The sequence below is a fragment of the Danaus plexippus genome, chromosome 2 (assembly GCF_018135715.1).
Source record: "Danaus plexippus chromosome 2, MEX_DaPlex, whole genome shotgun sequence".
Classification (NCBI taxonomy): domain Eukaryota; kingdom Metazoa; phylum Arthropoda; class Insecta; order Lepidoptera; family Nymphalidae; genus Danaus; species Danaus plexippus.
Window position 1 is genome coordinate 8,527,670 of NC_083537.1, and position 19,155 is coordinate 8,546,824.

The 19,155-nt window shown below is 30.8% G+C and overlaps 1 protein-coding gene across 6 annotated transcripts in view; it reads left to right on the top strand.

Moving 5' to 3' along the window:
• Positions 1-19,155, top strand: part of LOC116779344 (uncharacterized) — a 188,435-nt gene that overhangs the window by 123,725 nt on the left and 45,555 nt on the right. Inside the window, exons 1-2 of one of the 6 annotated variants that reach the window (XM_061523191.1) lie at positions 413-676; positions 14,568-14,665. The exons of 4 other annotated variants lie outside the window; for them this stretch is intronic. The gene's annotated coding sequence lies outside the window, so the exon portion shown is untranslated. Of the gene's footprint in view, positions 1-412; positions 677-14,567; positions 14,666-19,155 lie in introns of those variants that run through there. One more of the 6 variants, XM_032673589.2, reaches the window with a different exon arrangement.

The following is a 19,155-nucleotide window of genomic DNA, read 5'->3' on the forward strand; positions in this document are numbered from 1 at the left end:
CGTTGAATTCAAAAAACCAAAAACGTACATATAAAAGTAGTCCCTAATTTTATAATGAAACACATTTGGCTGATGAAACTCCATTAATATTTTTTTACCGATTCATTTCTATTATAACTTATTATTATTATTTTTTAATTCGAAATTTAAAATATTTGACGATCCTAATATATTTCATTCGAAAGCTCTTATTTAAATAAATGTAGTCGTTTTATTTTCTAGGTGGTGTACTCACCTTTTCAGTTACAGCTTTACAATAACGCGCCCCTTTCCAGAAACCGGCTTTACGTACAAGGGGGTGCGAGCACGTGTCTATATGTGCGTTCCACTCTTACTCCTATAATTTTATATGAAGCTGTCCCTGTCGCACTCAACCGATCAGCGCACGCATTGCAGGTGAATCCGCTTTTTAGTGTTTAGTTGCTCCCTAGCTGGGTCGCGAGTGGGACGTGTTACGGTTCACGATATTTCCCGCTAAAATTTACGTATAACAATCGTCCTCAAAATATTTTTCTTTGTTACGAATCGACGGAGAACTAAAGCTGTATAGTATATCAACGTGTTATTATAAATTTGTGTAATATTTATCGTGTCAGTTGAAATATTTTGTGAATTTATCATTCGTACTGAATCAATATTTTTGGTGGTTATCGGATTTCAGAGAAAACACAATAAAGTGAGTAGTTACATGTCATATTAAAATATCCAGAAACTTTTAAGTAATACTAATATATCCGAATTTTAGGTGCCTCTTTATATACCCATATCTCCTCGAAAATTTACCTAAGTAATTGATAAGGCACTAAACGATATTGTATTTCAACTTCCTTAATATATATTATATTTCTAAAAATATTTATATTGAAAAATATATGTTTAAAACGATCTATTAAAATAGATATTAAAATAATAAAATACGGAAAATATAGCTTCCTTATTAAATTCTGTTTAAAAACGGGTCGTAGTTAGTACTCTGCTCGTAATATACTTATTATAAAATAATTTCTTTAAACGTCTTCAATAATTTCATTTAATATTAAGAATTTGATACTGAAGTTAATGTTTATTTTAAAAAATATATTTTATTCGTTTTACTTCCCATTATTTAATAACAATTTCCTTGTAAAACATTAAATACTGAGAAAAATATATAAATAATATTATATATATATATATATATATGTTTATATAAATTTTATTTTATATTCAAGGTAAGTAATCCTCCCATCAGTTTTACTCTTAATTATCTCCTGAAAGCTAGTTATCTAAATATCGTCTGTTTTGTGTATAAATGTTTAGAGAAAAAGCGCCAAGTATCATATGATAGAGGGATTCAACAAACACATAAATACTGTTCATACGCATGCGTCTTATAATACACTTTTATAATAAATTATCAGAGCTATTTAGAATTTTATTTTAGTTTTAAAATAAATTAATTTATTTCATTTAAACTTTTATATAACAGCTGGATTGTTCAAACAATCTATTCATAAGTTATTATAATAGAAAATTTATTTAATTTTTATTTCGTAACAATAAAAAACTTAATGTGCCTATAATTTAATTAATTTTAATTGTTAATTCTGTGGATATTTTATCATGTGCCTCATTTAATTAGGACGCGGATTGCATATTGTTGAATATATTAAAAATGCCTTCATTGTTGCGATAGGTAACCTGTATTTACTTTAAAGTTTAATGTCAGATATTTTTTTTTATAATTTTAATTTTTATTATCTGAATATAAAAAAAAATAAAGGCTTCATAAATATTAACGTTTAATTAAAGGATATGTTGTATTTAAAGGACTAATTTAATTCTAACGGACAGTAGACAGTAGCGTGTAATAAATACGTCGAAGCGACTGTAGTATTGTCTGCAGTGGGACTAGTCGGTAACATTAGTTATTTTAAAACTGAAACGGACACATAGTTGGCGAACGTCGAACTCTGAATATATTATTTTTAAGAGGAGATCCTCTTTACTAACACCTATTGTTTCAACCTCTTAAACAACTGCCAAGACTATTCTGATTTACCGAAATTTCTTCATAGATTTCAAACAGAACGACTGTCAGTTGACGGGTTCTTTTCATTTAAATCTCATTATCATCTTACCTAGTTCGCATAACGTAAAAGGATTATGTAGATGCAATATCAATATTTTTTTTCCTCGTAGTATATTGTTATTGTTTACGTGTTAATAAGTTAAACGTAATGTTACTTAGTGGAACGGTTAAGGAAACTCATGGTGAAGTATTTAGTTTTGTCAAGCAGGAAACGCGGTGAAGGCATGGAATATACGTTCGCGGGGTATAAGAAGCGAAAATCTTATCAAAAAATTGCCGCTATCAAACGTCGTCTATGAATTTAGAGTTTAAAAGCAAAATCCAATTAAATACGCCCTTCAATGAACCAATATAACAATATTTTTTAAAGTTTTCTCGTCAACACAATACGTAACGTAACGCCAGCTTCATACCAAACCAGTTTGGAAACCATTACAAATTCAATATAATGTTTTATTCCCTGTTAACGACGAATATAAATTGACCCTTTTCACATTTAACGCCAAGGTCAATGACACCAAACCGTCTCGAGGCTGGTAATGTCGAAACTGCATATTCATATAATTGATAGCAAATCGTTACCGAAACCGGCTTTCAAAAAGTTATCATCCTAATTTATTAGTTTACGAAATATCCTTTAATTATTTCGCATATTACATGTTATCGGTTATTCAACCCCATCTTACCTTTTATTATTTCGATAGAATCGACTACCACTTACAATAATTATTTTTTTCTTATAATTGGTTATTGAGATATCGTCCAATGTGTTTCTTAAGGTCTCGCAATAAAAATCCGCTAATATAAATACATATATTAAAATATGTCGCAAATATCGTTTTATGTTACAACTTGAAATGGAATTATAAATATGTATAAAAATATTGCGTTGGTAGCAAAAATATTTCACTATATAACTTTGACATCAAGTAGGAATTTGATAAAATATTTGCTGTAATTTATGGAGATCGTGACATATGAATAATGTGAGTATGTACTGTTTATTTAATGTACTTATTATGGACATTACTGTGTAATGTAACGTATATAAAATCGCTTCATATATGATTTTTATTCACTACCTCATGTATGTTTGTGTAAACATCGCTCGTTTATGTTAACAGTCAAACATCGGCGTGTAAACGTTGTCGTATCCGTCTCTAGCTATCGTAAATTAATATTATGACTATATTTTATCGTATCGTCTTACATACTATATTCTTTACAGAATATTTATTTTGATAATTATTTTTATTTGGGTCATGCAAATAAAAATAAAATAGGTACAAAATCTTATTCATTCTCTTTTATTTATTTATGCTAAATATGCAAATAAAAGAATAATAAAACATAAGCACTCGAGTGTGTTTAAGGCACGTACATAATAAAATTCATGTAATGCTGATGTGAGGAAGCGTTTGAAAATATGCAAAAAAGAAATCATCTCATATCTTAGATCACGGTTTTAATTCATACATAAATTATAAAACCATGTGCTGTTTTTAATAAAATTGAACTTTACCTGTATTAGATTATGGTACATATCTACAAAATTTCAAATAAGAATTGATCCATCAATGTCATCAACATAACGAGTCCAGAACTCCCTTGATATTGATTTGTATATTTTGTATTGTTTTGCATAAAAATTTTCCATACACATAGTTTCTATTTTATTGTACCAGAAAAAATTATGAACGAAATGTAATAAATTACATTAAAACATTCTCTTTAACAATGACTTCGATCGATTGCGGATTATATTTTAAAGTGAGAAATACTAGAAAAAAAAAATTATGACTGAAAAACAACACAGCTATCCTATACAATTACATTCCAGAAATTCCTAATGAGCATTTACATACAATAATTCCTATAAGAACTGACGAACACTAATAATTTTCTTCGTTTGGCAAATGTCACACATTTTCAGAGCCCGCAGCACCGATCACTATGAACTCAGAGTCGGTAGATAAAATTCACACATATTTTTTTAACATCAAGCTTGTGTCCTTGTATATTTCCTTTTCAAGCTATGCGGGTGATAATCTTAGCTTAATCATCACTAACACATTTTCCACACAGTATAGTTTAAGTGAGTTTCGTTGGAATATATTAAACCGTCATCTCCTCGTGTTCTCGGCTAATAGTTTGCTTCCATGAAATTTATACACAACACTAAACAATAACACCATACTAAGCTCCTCTGATACAGTTGGTGCACTTCCAAGCAACACTTGACCAATAAATTCGTGATGAATGAGCTTCTATGTAAGTGCTGTGTACAGAGGTGGCTGGCTACTGGGAATCACTGCGCTATTAATTTGCAAGTTATTCAATACGTAGGAAAGCTATCACAGATGTTCCCATAAAACCATCGGAGTCTGATATAAATTTAATTATAGTAATTTCCATTGAATTTTTATTACATTATTTATAAGTGTAAACGCGAACAGCCGTAAAGTTATAAACGACTCAGAAGCACGACATCCATCCATCAGCTTGAGAAATATATTAATTAATTCTTTAAATGGTATTCATAAATTATAGTTTATTAGTTATAATTTGCCGATCGGAACCAGTTGTACCTTCAATATCGATCTAGACGGGATCGTAATCTAGCCGGAGCCTCTTAGTTTTGTATCTTGTATTGGAAAACATAAACATCATGTCTGTGTGTTCTTCCTGTGTCTTGTTTCTAAATTGAATTTAATGCAAAAATATAACATTGACAGTAGGATAATATCCACTTAAATTCTGAATTTTATTACAGAATAAATTTCTATATTAAAAAAGAAATCGGTAAACTCCGCAGAGGCAAGAAAGAGGACAATATAAGGCAACCATTATAAAGATTTTAATTTAGCGGAGTGTCGTTGATAACGCTCGCATTGTGTTATTTCTATTGTGTATAATAAACGCGTAATACGAGGCTGTTATCACGATCCAACATTACAAGTAATTACCATTAAATGTTCAGACTCTAGGTAAACCTACTTTAAAGATGAACACTGGTTTTGATAATGGACGTTCTGTGTTCAACATTCAAAAGTAATTGAATTGTCTTGTTAATTTTTTGCTGCCCTTTGTTTCGGGTCGTTAAGTATATATATTTTTTTTTATGTAGAAAACCGAGCGAAGATTTGTTTATCACTGTCATATCGTTCATTACAAAGCTTCAATTTCTAATCTTCATGCCGAGATTAAATGTGTTCCAACCGTCTGACTTCTTGGTTTTCAATGTACGCGTCTTTACGTGTATTTGCACGGCGTCGAGGATTTTCATGGATTTGACAAAGGCCTTATCAAATTCTTTGAAGGGGTTGGTTTCTTGTTTCATTTCACGTCTTTGTATTTTATTCCCTCATAATGTACGCATTTCGTGGGACGTATCTTAAAATTGAACGGTGTACCTTCTGCTTCTTGGATGTTATTGCTCTTCATTACTTTTATTTAATATAGTATAATCAATAACTCTTCGGTTTTTTTTTCTTTTGGTTTCTTTTTTAGCCATCAATACTTTACACCATTATTCTGTGAACTTCTAAGCTAGTACCATTTTTATATGTCCCATACTTAAATTTTACGATATTTTATAACAAAAAAATTTAATCATTCGCATATATAACATTTTATACGCTTACATTTATTCGTCGTAACTTCATACTGTTTTGTTTCTATGAAGTACAATCGATATGAAGCAGTTTTGAAAACATTATCAACATCATGAAGGATTGTTTATTCCCATTAACCGGTTTTAATTTTTTTCTCTTCACAAAGAATGATTGATTAAACTACCTTACGTGTGTCTCGTTGATTATTTTTTTGATGTTTCCCAACAGCCCACATATTAAGGTATTGTTTCCTAGTGTTATGTGCACTGCCTTGCCAATTATGGATTCGCATTGTCGACGCCTGTTATGTATGTGAGAGTTGTTACGAATGTATGAATAAAGTTTGTGTGACACCGGAGTTTATGAGTTTGAAGCAGTGTCAGATTGTTTTAACATTGAAATATACGCTTTGTGATAGTAATTATCATTTATGCTGTTAGCTAGTTTATAGTTATAGCTTTTGAATAGGCGAGGTCATTGTTAGGTTTATCATTCTCGCTAGCATCTTCGTTTATATTTCTATTAACTATTAAAAGACCATTGTCCCATATAGATACATATGTATGTATATGTGAATTCATTAAAAGTATCAATGAAGGTATTACCCTTATTCTTTTTATTCTCCTATAATGTAACAAAGTGAGATATGCAAATCAATCCACAGCAATGTCTAGAACTGTTTTCAAAGTTTGCTAGCGTTTCAACAATCTCGCTTTTGATCGGACTACGTCACTCGGACAGTGATTAACGCCCCAGATCAAACGAACACGCCATTTCTATTGATGTATACGGATATGTCACGAATTCTTCTCTATACAAATTTAACTTAGGTTTCCCATCTATATTTCGCACCGAAAATATGAAAGTCGGTATTGAAGTATTACGTAATCTATAGATGATTAACGAGCTATAGAAATGCATTGTAATATCAAACAATATTATTAGCTAGCAGAAGCGTCACCGTCAATGCGGTAATTTTATATAATGTGATTAAGCTGTAGTAATTTCGAATTACCTGGTGATTCATCATTTTCTTTTGCCCTACTTAAAAGACACCGTTCGTTGCGTGTAAGGGAATGCAAAGCTTTTCTAACGCGGCGCTGTAAGAAATAATAACTGGAAGGGCCGCTCGTTATTCGTAGGGCTTAAAGATGTGGGTGTAACATATTATTTTTAAATTTGGGTCAACGCCGTGACGTTAAAATGTGGTACGATTCCTTTTGTTAGTTCCGTATCGTCGAACAAGAAGTATTCTGTCAAGAAATAAAACAATTTTTTTAACCAATTAAATGGACATAACATTTTGATTTGTACCATTCATGTTCTGTCGCTGTTTAATCGTCTCAATGACATCTGACACGCCGTTCTCACATAATTTTCATAAAATCTTATGAATAATTATCACTATTACCTTAAATTACTCATGTAAATCATTTGCGGTTTAAAATTATGTCATAAACTCGACAACATCATTAACATTGTATCTACAAATTGCGTTTGTCTTGTACCTTAAAATAAACGGGAATAGCATGTGTTTAATTTTCTTAGGAATTAGTGATGACTGTCTCCAGGCCTCTCCTTTATGTCGCTTGTAAATGTTAAAGTTATTTCCCAAACAATATTAGTTTTCAAATATTAATATAATACAATTCGAATTACTACTTTCATATAAAATTTCAAGTGAGTTTTACAATCAATATTTTCTTTATTTTGATTTTAATACAATAAAGTGATTGCTACTAACTCGTTTAAAAAAAAGTATTTTTTTTACGTTGAATAAGGCATGACTGTGTTAAAATTTATCCTTCTTTTCCACAACATGTCACAAGTTATTTTCACTAAAGCTAATTCTGATCTACGTTATAATTACTTACATTATAATTAAAATTACTACGGCATTCAGGATTGATAATATTAATATTATCTTTCTGCCCGATTAAGATGGCCCAAAATAAGGTTGTTTTAGACCGAACATACGAATGTGTGTATGTTCTCGTATTAAAATATTCGTAGCAACCAAAAATCGTGTTGACTAAATCGTCTAAATAGAACATCATTAGATTTGTCTCAATGACACTTGAGTAGAGCCTTTGGTATTTTAAGCAACTTCAAATAGTAGGTTTCCTTTGAGGTATATTTAATGATAATTACAAATATAACTGATTTTAAGTAATAAGTAATAATAGAAAAGTGTGTCTAGACAGTTACTTCATAAACCAGTTCTAACATAGAAACAAAGATAAACAGAATTAGTAGTCAAATGCATGAAAACTTGAAGGAAGCAAACCAAAATTGTTTTTTGTGCATTTGTTGTTTTTATTGTAACAACTGAATATGTTTTGTGATCGTTCAAATTTGAAGGATTTTTTTTCAAGTAACGTCCTTCTCAACTGTAGCGGTGTGGGATCGGATAGATTTAGATATTAAAAATAGTTGCCCTTCCAGGTAATCTTGATCTTCAGTGTGGCCATTTGGCGACATTGTCCCACTATTTGGGTCAGTGGCGCAGTGACGTTGATGACACAGGGTGTGCTCTATTGTTCACTTCGCATTTTACATAATGCATCTTGGCGTCTGTTTTCGGGCTCATTGTGAACTTTGAACTCAACTACGTAAAAATAAAATGTGGCGGGAAACTTGTCTTAATAGACTTCTCGATTGGTTCTACTTCCAAAGAAAACTTTAGGAAGTAGCTATAACGAGCAAGGATATCAACCATTCAACTACATATATTGATTTCATTAATTCTGATCATAAGTTAATAAATCTCAACAGGCCAATTACTTTGAATTTGACGTCACGCTGAGGAATAATTTCCTTTGTGTTTTACACACGCAATTGAGCTATTAGCTGATGGGTAAAAAAAACGAATTATAATATGTTTTTGTTTGAGTTCCATGATAGTGCGTTTTTTACATTGTCTTTTTGGCTGTGCTCATCAACCATTGAATTGGTTTTTTATTTGTCAGACAAATTTTCAAATATATATCCATGCATATTTAAAATAAGTTTAAATTCCAAGAAATAAATTACGCATATACCTAATTCTCCGAAAATAGACTGGTAACAAGCATATTTTAAATACCCAACTTCAGCAACTAAGTGGTAGAGCAAAAAATATATAATATTTAGTTACGAAACCAACTGCCTTTTAATTTTTTTTTGCAAATTATTTATGGTAACAAAATTGTACAAAAACTTCTATTGAAAAGCAATAAATTATTATAAGTATATAGATGAATAATTTGCCGAGCGTCAATAATTTATATTAGTGTAGTGTATCGGGTGCCGTGTAGTAGAGCTATGATTATATAAATCACTATAATACAGTGAACTATTTCGTAATTTCGTAATAGTTGATTTTATTTGATGTCATTATTCCGACCTCAATTCCACTTTTTGAATTAAGAGTGGCGGATCAAATCAAGTGGAAGTTTTATGAGGAACACAAATAGATGCGCGTGCGCTTTGTCGAGGGGATATGAGATGTTAGCTATTGGTGAATTATATGTATTTTGCTATTGTAAAAAAAAACTGTTTCATGTTTTAATTCAATTTTGTGATACTTATCTATATTAGTAACTGTTTTCAATGACGTTATTTGGGTTGATAGCCACTTCGATGTAGGATTATTGTTGATGTTATGTGTATTGATTTTATATCATGTTATACATGTTTTGCCCATAGGCCCTGGACAATTACATCTTTGTCTCATCACCAATAAAGGAAGTCAAAACGTTAATAAAGGTCCGCCTCACTGCGAGACGATAGTAACACTTAGACGAGAATAGAACAACGTTCATTTGGCAGATCACCAAAGAGATGGTCAGACGATATCGTTAGAGAAACAATGGATGAAATTGGCGCCGATGTGACTTTAATATAGCATAATTCTTAAGAAATACAATATAACAAAATTCATACAAGCTCAGTTGACGTAAGGACCGTTTGAGAATAATTATTTTGCTGATATTTATGATTTATAGTCTTTTTAGTAGCCATTAGTGTCGGTTAATTTTAACTATTTTGAATAACAAAGCATAGGCCAGTTAATTTAAAACAGCATCCAAGAGCTTACTGACATAATAAAAATGAATAGTTTTATAGTATTAACTTGTGAGTGTAATAAGTATTAAGCATCCATAAAATATAAAAAACAAATAAATCATCCGTTGTTCAAACAGCTTTCTTTACTTTGCAATATGTAAGCTTCTAAACGATAAGGTTAATGAAAAAATATTACGGCCGTAATAAATGTCAACATAACGTGTTACGAGTTGTTACGTAATGGTGCGCGTACGCATATCAACGCTCGGACGGTTTTTTCGTCCGACATGGCTTGACCTTGGACTACGTCACTTTCACTATTATTGGCGTCCTCTAGTCTTGCTTATATTACAATGTAATACACTGTGGAGTTCGCTACTACCTTTTACTTTCTTCAACATTGATGGTAAAACCTTGATATTTTATCTTTTGTATTATATAGAACGTTTCAACACTGCAGACTGTTTTACCCTCATTAGCTATGGCAGATAATTCAACAAGATAGTGACCCGCAAAGATACGAGGTCGAGTAAAGTGTCAAATGTCATGGGCTAGGTTTGCGTGTATATATTTTATGGGGCGGGTATTTTCATTAAGTTTTCGCCGCAGAACTATTTAATTATTGAAAGTAATTTTACGTTGTAAAAGATTTAGAAAATAAAAATAATGTTATCACCGTTTTCTAGCGACATCAACGTGTCAATATATTTATAAAAGAATAGGGCTTAAAAAATAATTATAACAATTACGATTCCATAAAAAGTAAAAGTCATTTTTGAATGTGGGTCAAGCTGATCTTGAAATGTTCATTATAACATGTTTTCCGAAGTTGTTATACGAGTACAAATATAAATGTTCACACGGATAAGTAAAGTTGAAATATTCATAATTATATGTTAAATGGCTTCGATTCGCTTCGGTTGTTATTCACTGATTCGACAAAGAATTATATTGTTTAACAACCATATTTTATCGATGTTTTAAATCTCCCTTATAATGGACAAAATAATCGATTTTGTGTGGTTAATCTGAGAAGAATAATACAGGATGAAATAATAAAGAATTAGAGATATGTTGTGTGTACTAGCAGAACATGAATATTAAATCTTCCTTAAATGTAGGTAGGGACTTGATATCAAGTTTAATCTATTCGTCGGTATTGACTGACTGGAACAATGTTAACGGCATCAGTAATGAGATTCGGTTTAATTCGATCTGAATGGTTATCGGAACAAGCTGTTCAGTCGCAAGGTACGTTGTAAACATTACGATTGGGTTTTGTTTACTCGTTCTAATCGGATTTCCTATTTCATTGCCGATGTCGGACGATTTCCCGTGATTGACGAGATGGCTGTACCAACAGAAGTGTTTCTGGGACTGTTACGGGAGCTTTAATTAATATATTTAAACAAAATAAAGCAGTGGAAATATAAAGATAAATTGCAAAACATCGTAGACAATATTGATATATTTATTATTCCGATGCCTTACAGGAAACGGGCAAAGGTAGAGAAAACTATTATGAATTATTTTTGATTTTTAGCAAATTTTTAATAAAATAAAAATTGCAAGTGGATACCGGGCGCTAAATTTGTATTTTTAACTGATTTCCAAATTGTATTTGTAGTATTTCAACCATGGACGTTATAATTCCTACCAAGATTCCATTCATATTACGATAGGCGCTTCGCCAAAACTCGTCTTTATATCTCCTAGTCCGCATCTACGTTTTACCATCAGTGTATTAATAAAACACCAAAATTTAATAATGAAAAGCATTGCGTCACAATCGTATAGCTGACATGGTTGACGTCCAGAACTTGTTAGGGATAAAGATCAGTTTGATTTACAATTATGACTTCATTTAAACTGCAAATAAAATCTTATGTTATGTTTTAGTTGGAAAATAATTTAGATTATATTTTATTAATATTATAATATAATTTTTTATTTATAATAATATATTTTTTTATTTTATTTAGATACTAAATTTATACCTTGCTATATTCAAAAGATTTTCTTTTAAAGATCGTGTTTCAGTAAAGCTAAGTTTAGTAATACAAAAAGGTCTTTGCGTTTATTGAAATATTTAAATGAGTTTACATCAAGTAGGTACATGTAAAGTTTCAATTTGCTATCCTTGTGATCATCAGGGCAGATGCCCAAAATTATCCTAAGTGTAATTTAAATGTCTTTGATCATTGTAACATAACTCCGCTTTATGCTAATAGATTTGGATGTGTTACCTAACTGAATTTAATGCCGGTTCGTACACCACTGGCTATGACAGCTGATGGATTCTTTTTTGAATAACTAAAGCTATTGTATTCTTAATGAAGTTTTTTGTTTTACTACAAAGATACACGGACATTATGCTCGATTTATAAAATTGTTCAAAGACCTACTTATTTCAATACGCCGGAAACGGGATTAATGTTTTATATTTTAAGTCAATTAGTGTTCAGCAATGAGGAATAGTAATGACTGTTCATTCGTCTCATCCATACATTTACTATCGCTATAACAAACATTTTGCGTACACGTGTAATATCGGCTATATCTCCCAAAGTTGGCTCCGTGCCTTATCGCGTCAAACATCACGTCGAATACATCAACATCACGGGCATATAATTGTTCTTATGAATTCTCTCGAATTATTGAAAGGTTCTGTAATTGACTATGTATGAACATCCGCTAGTCCTGTCATTACAATTCTGTTGTAAATTAGCACTTACGTTTTGACATATTTACTTGTCGACTGACACTCTTATACTAATTATTTATTTGTTTAAATATCTGCGGTGTTTTTCTCATAAGTATAAGGTTTCAAATCGCTAGTGAAACTGTAGTAAATTTTACTCACATGTCAACAAATCATTCGGTATCTCTACCTCGTGAATGCACAACAAGAATTATTTTTCTGTAAAGTTAGAGTAGTGCAATGTAAGTTCTTAGCTTCGACCTATTTGGCTCAATCATCGGAGGTGGTTTCTTGCCAAGCGAAGGGTTTCTTTCCCAAACATACGAAGTATTTGTTCAAAATCATTTGTCTTCGTCCGAACGTCGTCTTGCTTATTATATTTTGGTTCCCAAATTAATTTCGCCCGTGCTTCATTTGTTTATGTGTCACGGTTAATATATATTTATATACATGAGGTCTTTAATTAATAACTGTGGCGTCGGTATCGTAAAATATTCATCTTAAAAACTTTAAGTAAAGCATTTAAGTACTGCTTCGTGGAAAACCGAGTTCTTTAAAGGTTTAGTCATATACGTATCCCCGAATTGTATCCTTACGGCAATCATTAAATGGCGTATTTCATATGATTATTTTTAAATTATAGTTAATTATAATAAGGAGACGAATGTCTTTTAGCATATCATTAACACGAGACCTTGCGGAACCAGTTATTTGAAGAGGTGAACGGATCAGCTTCAATATTCTTAAATTTTGTCGTGAGATGTTTATTGTATTGTATTGCTGATGGATTTTGAAATGCATCAACTATCGATGTATATTTACGTATTGTTTATTTTCTCCTATAAATCATTATTCGATACAACTATGATTATTTCCAATAACAAACCTAATTTAAAACATCATTATTTGGACCATAAAAGATTGAAGGTATTTGATGTAAATATGATGATATCGAATGAAAAAGTAATGTAAGTGGTTTTAAATCATATTGCGATAAGTCGTGATAATAACAGATTCAATAAAAATATGTTTTACCTCCTGGAACTTCAATAGGTTGTCGGCTGTTATTTCATAAATATGGTCTGAACGAGTTTTTGTACGTGGCACCCAGTTAAATTATTTTTGTTTCTGCTGCAAGTTGCAACATCATTCCGACGCATCGAGTTGGCCAATTTAAATAGTCTGTCAATAACAAATTCTACGACAACTTTTTATGAGGCAGAAGCGTGTGAATGTCTCGGTTCTTTAAGCAATTTGCCGGCGTCGTCACAGGAATTTTCATCAATTTAAAAGAAAAAGTTATTTACTTTGTTTCATTATTTGAGGTAATTTACTACAAACCGCTCGGGTCTTGTCGTACTGAAGATATAGCTGATTTTCATAATAATAAAATTCATTTAAAATAACGTTCACAAATGTTTTAAATATAATATCAATTGCTTCCAATAAACACAATCCTTACATAAATTATTTAATGTTCCATTCAAAGTAACAACGAAAATTTTACAAATTCCAACGATTTTTGGCAGTATGCTTTTATATTACATAAAATATTTTACTTAATTAGTAAAACTTGCCTACCTAGAATGAGAATTCAGTTTACCTTACTTTGTTTTAAACCAAAGCCAAAACAAAAACAACCCTTATAATTTCGTCCCATTTCGTCATCCGTTTTCGTCGCTACCCTTAGCTTACTTTTCAACTAATTTTATATAAATTAGTTTTGGGACAGCCAAAAAACTGTTGCTTTTCGAACGACCAGTGTTTGTGTTTTAATAATGTTTAATTTCTTATTGTGTACTTATTAAACAGTGAGTTTAAATTTAATTTACAATTGATTTTTAATCGCTATTTTAAATGTTCATTCACTACTAGTATCTAGTTGGTTTCTTTCAACTCGCATTAATTAGATTTTTTATGATGCCTCTAAATGTATATTTATTTATTGGCTCAGATAACAAATAAATTATATATAAACTTTGACTCGCATATTAATTATCCGTCTGTTAACAGGTCGTAAACAATGTATCTTATATAATAAAACGTACAATTTAATTCCCTTTCATCTCTTTACCTCGAGGCGTTGTATCTCTATCGTCTATAGATTACAAATGTACTTCTTTTTTATTTACAGGTAAGTTCACTGACTAGAAGCTGAGTCTCAAACAAGTTACATCGGCCGGGAATAGAAAAATTTGCAGCTAATATCATATTTGTATCAAGGCTCGGGTCGTATGTATTATCATTAACTTTTTTGTCATCCCGTTTGATGTGTTGCGCTTCTGCAATCACTTGCGATTGTGCAACTGGTTTTAAATATACACTTAATTTATATTCATTAACTATTTTAAATATTATAGGCCCACTACCTACTTCATAATTATCGTAAAAGATTACGATTGTCCTTTTATTTATTAAAAAATATTATGTTTTAGACGCAACCGTGATTTTGGAAATTTCGTTTCTTTTTTAAAAATAAAATGAAGGGTTAAATAATTTATATCAATCTATAAATCAAGGAATGGTTTTAAAATGTCCTAATAATTTAGGATTGCTCTCCAGGGACTAGCTAAGAGGTGCGCTGTCAAACTTCTCTATAAAGTTTCCAAACACTTCTGCTATGCGAAGTCTGAAACTGACATACCCTTGTTACGAATTAATTTTGTACTATATCAAATGACGAAAAGTTTCTCTGTCTCCTCTGTCGCATGCTTAATACTAAACTAATCATAGGAAATTTATTCTCGGTATCTATTATGTATAACAAATCAAAAGTTAACATACCCTCAATGAAGTAAGGACGGAGTGAATTTAAGTTAGAGATCAAATATTATTGAAAATCCCAACGGACTCTTGATAATACTGAAATCAGAACACATAATTTATGACGATTGGATTTCCTTCATCAGAATTCTTAATGTTTCTATTCTATTTTAAGGAAATATTAAATGCTTAATTTCAAAAACTTGGTTTCTCCAGCCTATAAAATGTAAAACGGGAATGATTCTATAAATATTCAGCCCTCTAAAGTTGTGGTTATAACTTTTATAATTGCTCATTTAATGAGCACTTTGGGTTTAATTAAGGCCGGTCTGCTAACTAATTGTCGAGTATAAGTTTTTATTTACACGGTCCCCACTGATCACGATTTAATTGGATTCCATTTAAAATTCTTGACTTTGAGGAATAACTTCGTCTCCGAACTGAATTTATGTTGTCTCTCTTATTTTCCCTTTTAAATGTGTAGTATTAAAACCAGAGGATATTTCACAAATTTCAAAGTAACAACGTAACTAAGAACCTCTTCCTTAACAGATCTTTTAGATTCCTAAAGGTGCTGTGTACATTACAAATTTCTTAAATTCTTATGTTTTCTTGGAAAACAAACAGGGAGTTAGTAGACTTAGTAGAATTCTCGAATGTCGACATTCATATCATATCTAATTAAGCTATGCAACAAGACCAATGTGCACGTTAAACGTGTTATACTACCATTTATGCAGTTACAAACACTCGTTATATAATATTGTCATAAAGATTCATAGAAAAAAATATTGTAAATTTGTTCAAATTCCTAAATTAAATTCCTCCGATATCTATTGTAGGAGATATCTTTCTTACCTCTAAGGAATACATAATGTCAGATTGAATGCTGTCCATAAATCAAACGTACTACCATCTTTATCTATAATTTATTGAGCTTCAAATGAATAGTTCCTTTGCCTGGGCAAATCGTTAGGCACATACGAATGGACTACATGTCTAATAATCCCATAAGATCCTGGCGTCTGGAGTTAATTGTGTAAATAAATCATGCGGTCAGTCAGAGCATTCTAGTAGGCAGCTGCCTTTGCCGTTTAAGGCGATTCCACACCTGCCTTCTTGATTTAATACGCTCGTTAGGTACTCTGTTAAGGCTTGTATGTATAACCTGGCACTCTTGCGTTTGATATTTCTGATGATTGTTGTTTTTGCCAGTTCCCCTTCCCTTGTTACGTGGAATGTTGTTATAAGTACAACAACACACGCCAAATGATATCGCTCCCAACTTTGTGATTCTTTATTTAGCCTCTGCTCAGTTTTTCACAAAAACAAAGGTCAGATTGAGTACATTTTTTATCAGGTATTCAATCAGCGTTTTTACTGCATCCTACATTCGTTTTAAATTAGATGAACTTGCTGATATGTTGAATTATCGTGATATAAATGCCTTGAAAACTATATTGCGTCAGTTTCAAGGTACACAGAAGTAATCATTTTTTTTTAATTTAACATGCCCCATAAATCTGTACGGATTTTATAAATATTAAATAATGCATTAAGTTATATCCTGTCGTTAAACCATATATGGGATAAGATGGTATTTGTGTCATTTCAAATAGAAAGTCTTAGCATGAAGAAATATTCCAAAAAGATATACTTATAGCTAAATAAGGAGAGTGAAAAAAATGGTTTCATTATTTTTAACTGCTTCTTTCATAATTCAAGTTTCTAGTCAATGACTTCGTTACCAGGTCTTCAGAGGTTTAGTTTTCCCTAATCGGGTTATTTAGAGCCAATTATTTTTTATTGTTGATGGAATCTAATAAATAAATATAAATTATGAACAAGGTTAAAGGTACTCCGACTGCCATACTTTTGGCAAAAAAATGAAATCTCTATTAATATTAACTAATGCCGCCGTGTCAAAACACATTAAAAAAATTTTTTTTTTAATGTTTATTTTAAGGCAATAAGCGGTAACAGCGATTTTTACAGCTTAGTAAAAAAATAATCAAATGCATGTAGGAAAAAGCAGTTGCTAAAGTAAATTAGATGTAAAATTTTTACACTGTTGCTGTAGTCTTTGTTTGTTTGTTATAATTCATAAAAGAGAATGTTCAATGAAACAATCGTCAATTTAAGCTGTATTTCAATTAATATTATTACAATTCTTTTAACATGATTTAACAATGAATCAAATAAACAAAAAACTATATATATTTATTACATTTATATATTTGTTGTTACAATTGTAAAATAAAAGCAAATGTAATTGAAAAATTGTGTAATTGCAATTACGTATTTAATGTTTCGCAGTGATTTTGCAATACGCGATGTGGGTTGGCACAGTAGACTATTCTATAAGAACGGAACTGGTCGTTAACTATTGATGCATGGCTTATTGTATTTTTTCGTATTTTTGACGTTATTAATTAAAGTTTGTTTTAAAATTTGGACTCTATGATTGAGACTCTAAGGAATAATTTTCCTTTACGACATCATTACAAGTCATTCGTAGATTTATGGCTTCTGATCGCCTTAAAGCAATTAAAAATCACTTTGCCCGAATACAAAGTTAAGTGCGCGACACGTTGTGATTATAAACAAAGGTATACTCCGACGGCTCGCTGTGGTTTATGAAAATAATCTTTTTTAATATCACTATTGTTATTTCTAAATTAAGTTTTTAATGTTATACTAGCAGTTATTAATTTTGTATTACGAAATGTAGTTAACAATTTAAATAATGACTATTAAACTGCTACAGACTTACGATTTTAGGTTAAAATATGACAAGCACCGTGTCATTTGCATATATTATTATGTGGTAGATCAAGGTCTGCAAAGACGCAACACACAACAGAGCCTTGGGTGCAAACCTAATGACCTGTACGTATTCCAAGAAAAATTACCAAGTAATGGCTGTATTACATTTTTTAAATATTTGTCCAAAAATTTTTTGTACAGACACAAAACTTTCTTATCACGATAACTGAAATCCAGGCTTTGGAAAATTTAACGACGACTTTATATGAGACTTTTAATACCTTTTAAAATTTATGTTTGTATTACAAATTTTAAGTAGACATTATAAGTTTATTATGGAATCGTGAATATTATTGATGCTACCTTGCTCGGATACGACTTATTTAACTATGTATATACCGAGATTGTTTCGTTTTTCTATAATTGATTATACAAACATCCAATAGAATGAAAAATAGAGAAACTAACGTGGTTTTTTTGTACACATAAATCATTGTTAAAGTTACTTCAATATAATTGAATACCAGGTAACGAGTTTGATCCTTGACACGGTACAAATTACCGACAAGGTTACTCTTGAATCTAAATTATTTTTACTTATCTCTTAAGCTCCGGAACGAAAATTTTGAATATTATTTATTGTTTTATAAAAAAAAATGTAAATTTAATGATATACTCTAAATCAATAAATTATTTCGATGCGAGTTAGGGATATTAAATTGGGGTTCCTGCCAAAGTCGGTTTGTGTCCTAATTATTTAGGCAAGGTTGGAGTGGTGCACTGTAATTTACACTAAATCAAGAAAATGCATTTTATGCTAATAAAACGGCAAGTCTGTAATTTACTTAACCATAGTTTCTGTAGACCGCGTCCGTTGATAAAAGACTTTGGTAGACTCGTGTTTAAACATTGTTTAGTATGTTTTTAGTTCCAACACAGGCATTTCCAGCGCGGGCGTGATATTTTTAATAATAATTTCATTTGGAATAAATTTCCTATTGTGTGCATTGAAACTATTCATTTTTTATTAATGGACTTAAAAAATTAATTTTATATTTTATAAAATTTTATGATTTCATATTATGCACAATGTATCGTATGGCCTCAATAGAGCGTAAATGTGTGTTATTTTTTTATTATTCAAAGAGGCATGTCTCTAATTATCATAATCACATGTTGTGAGGGTTAGCCTG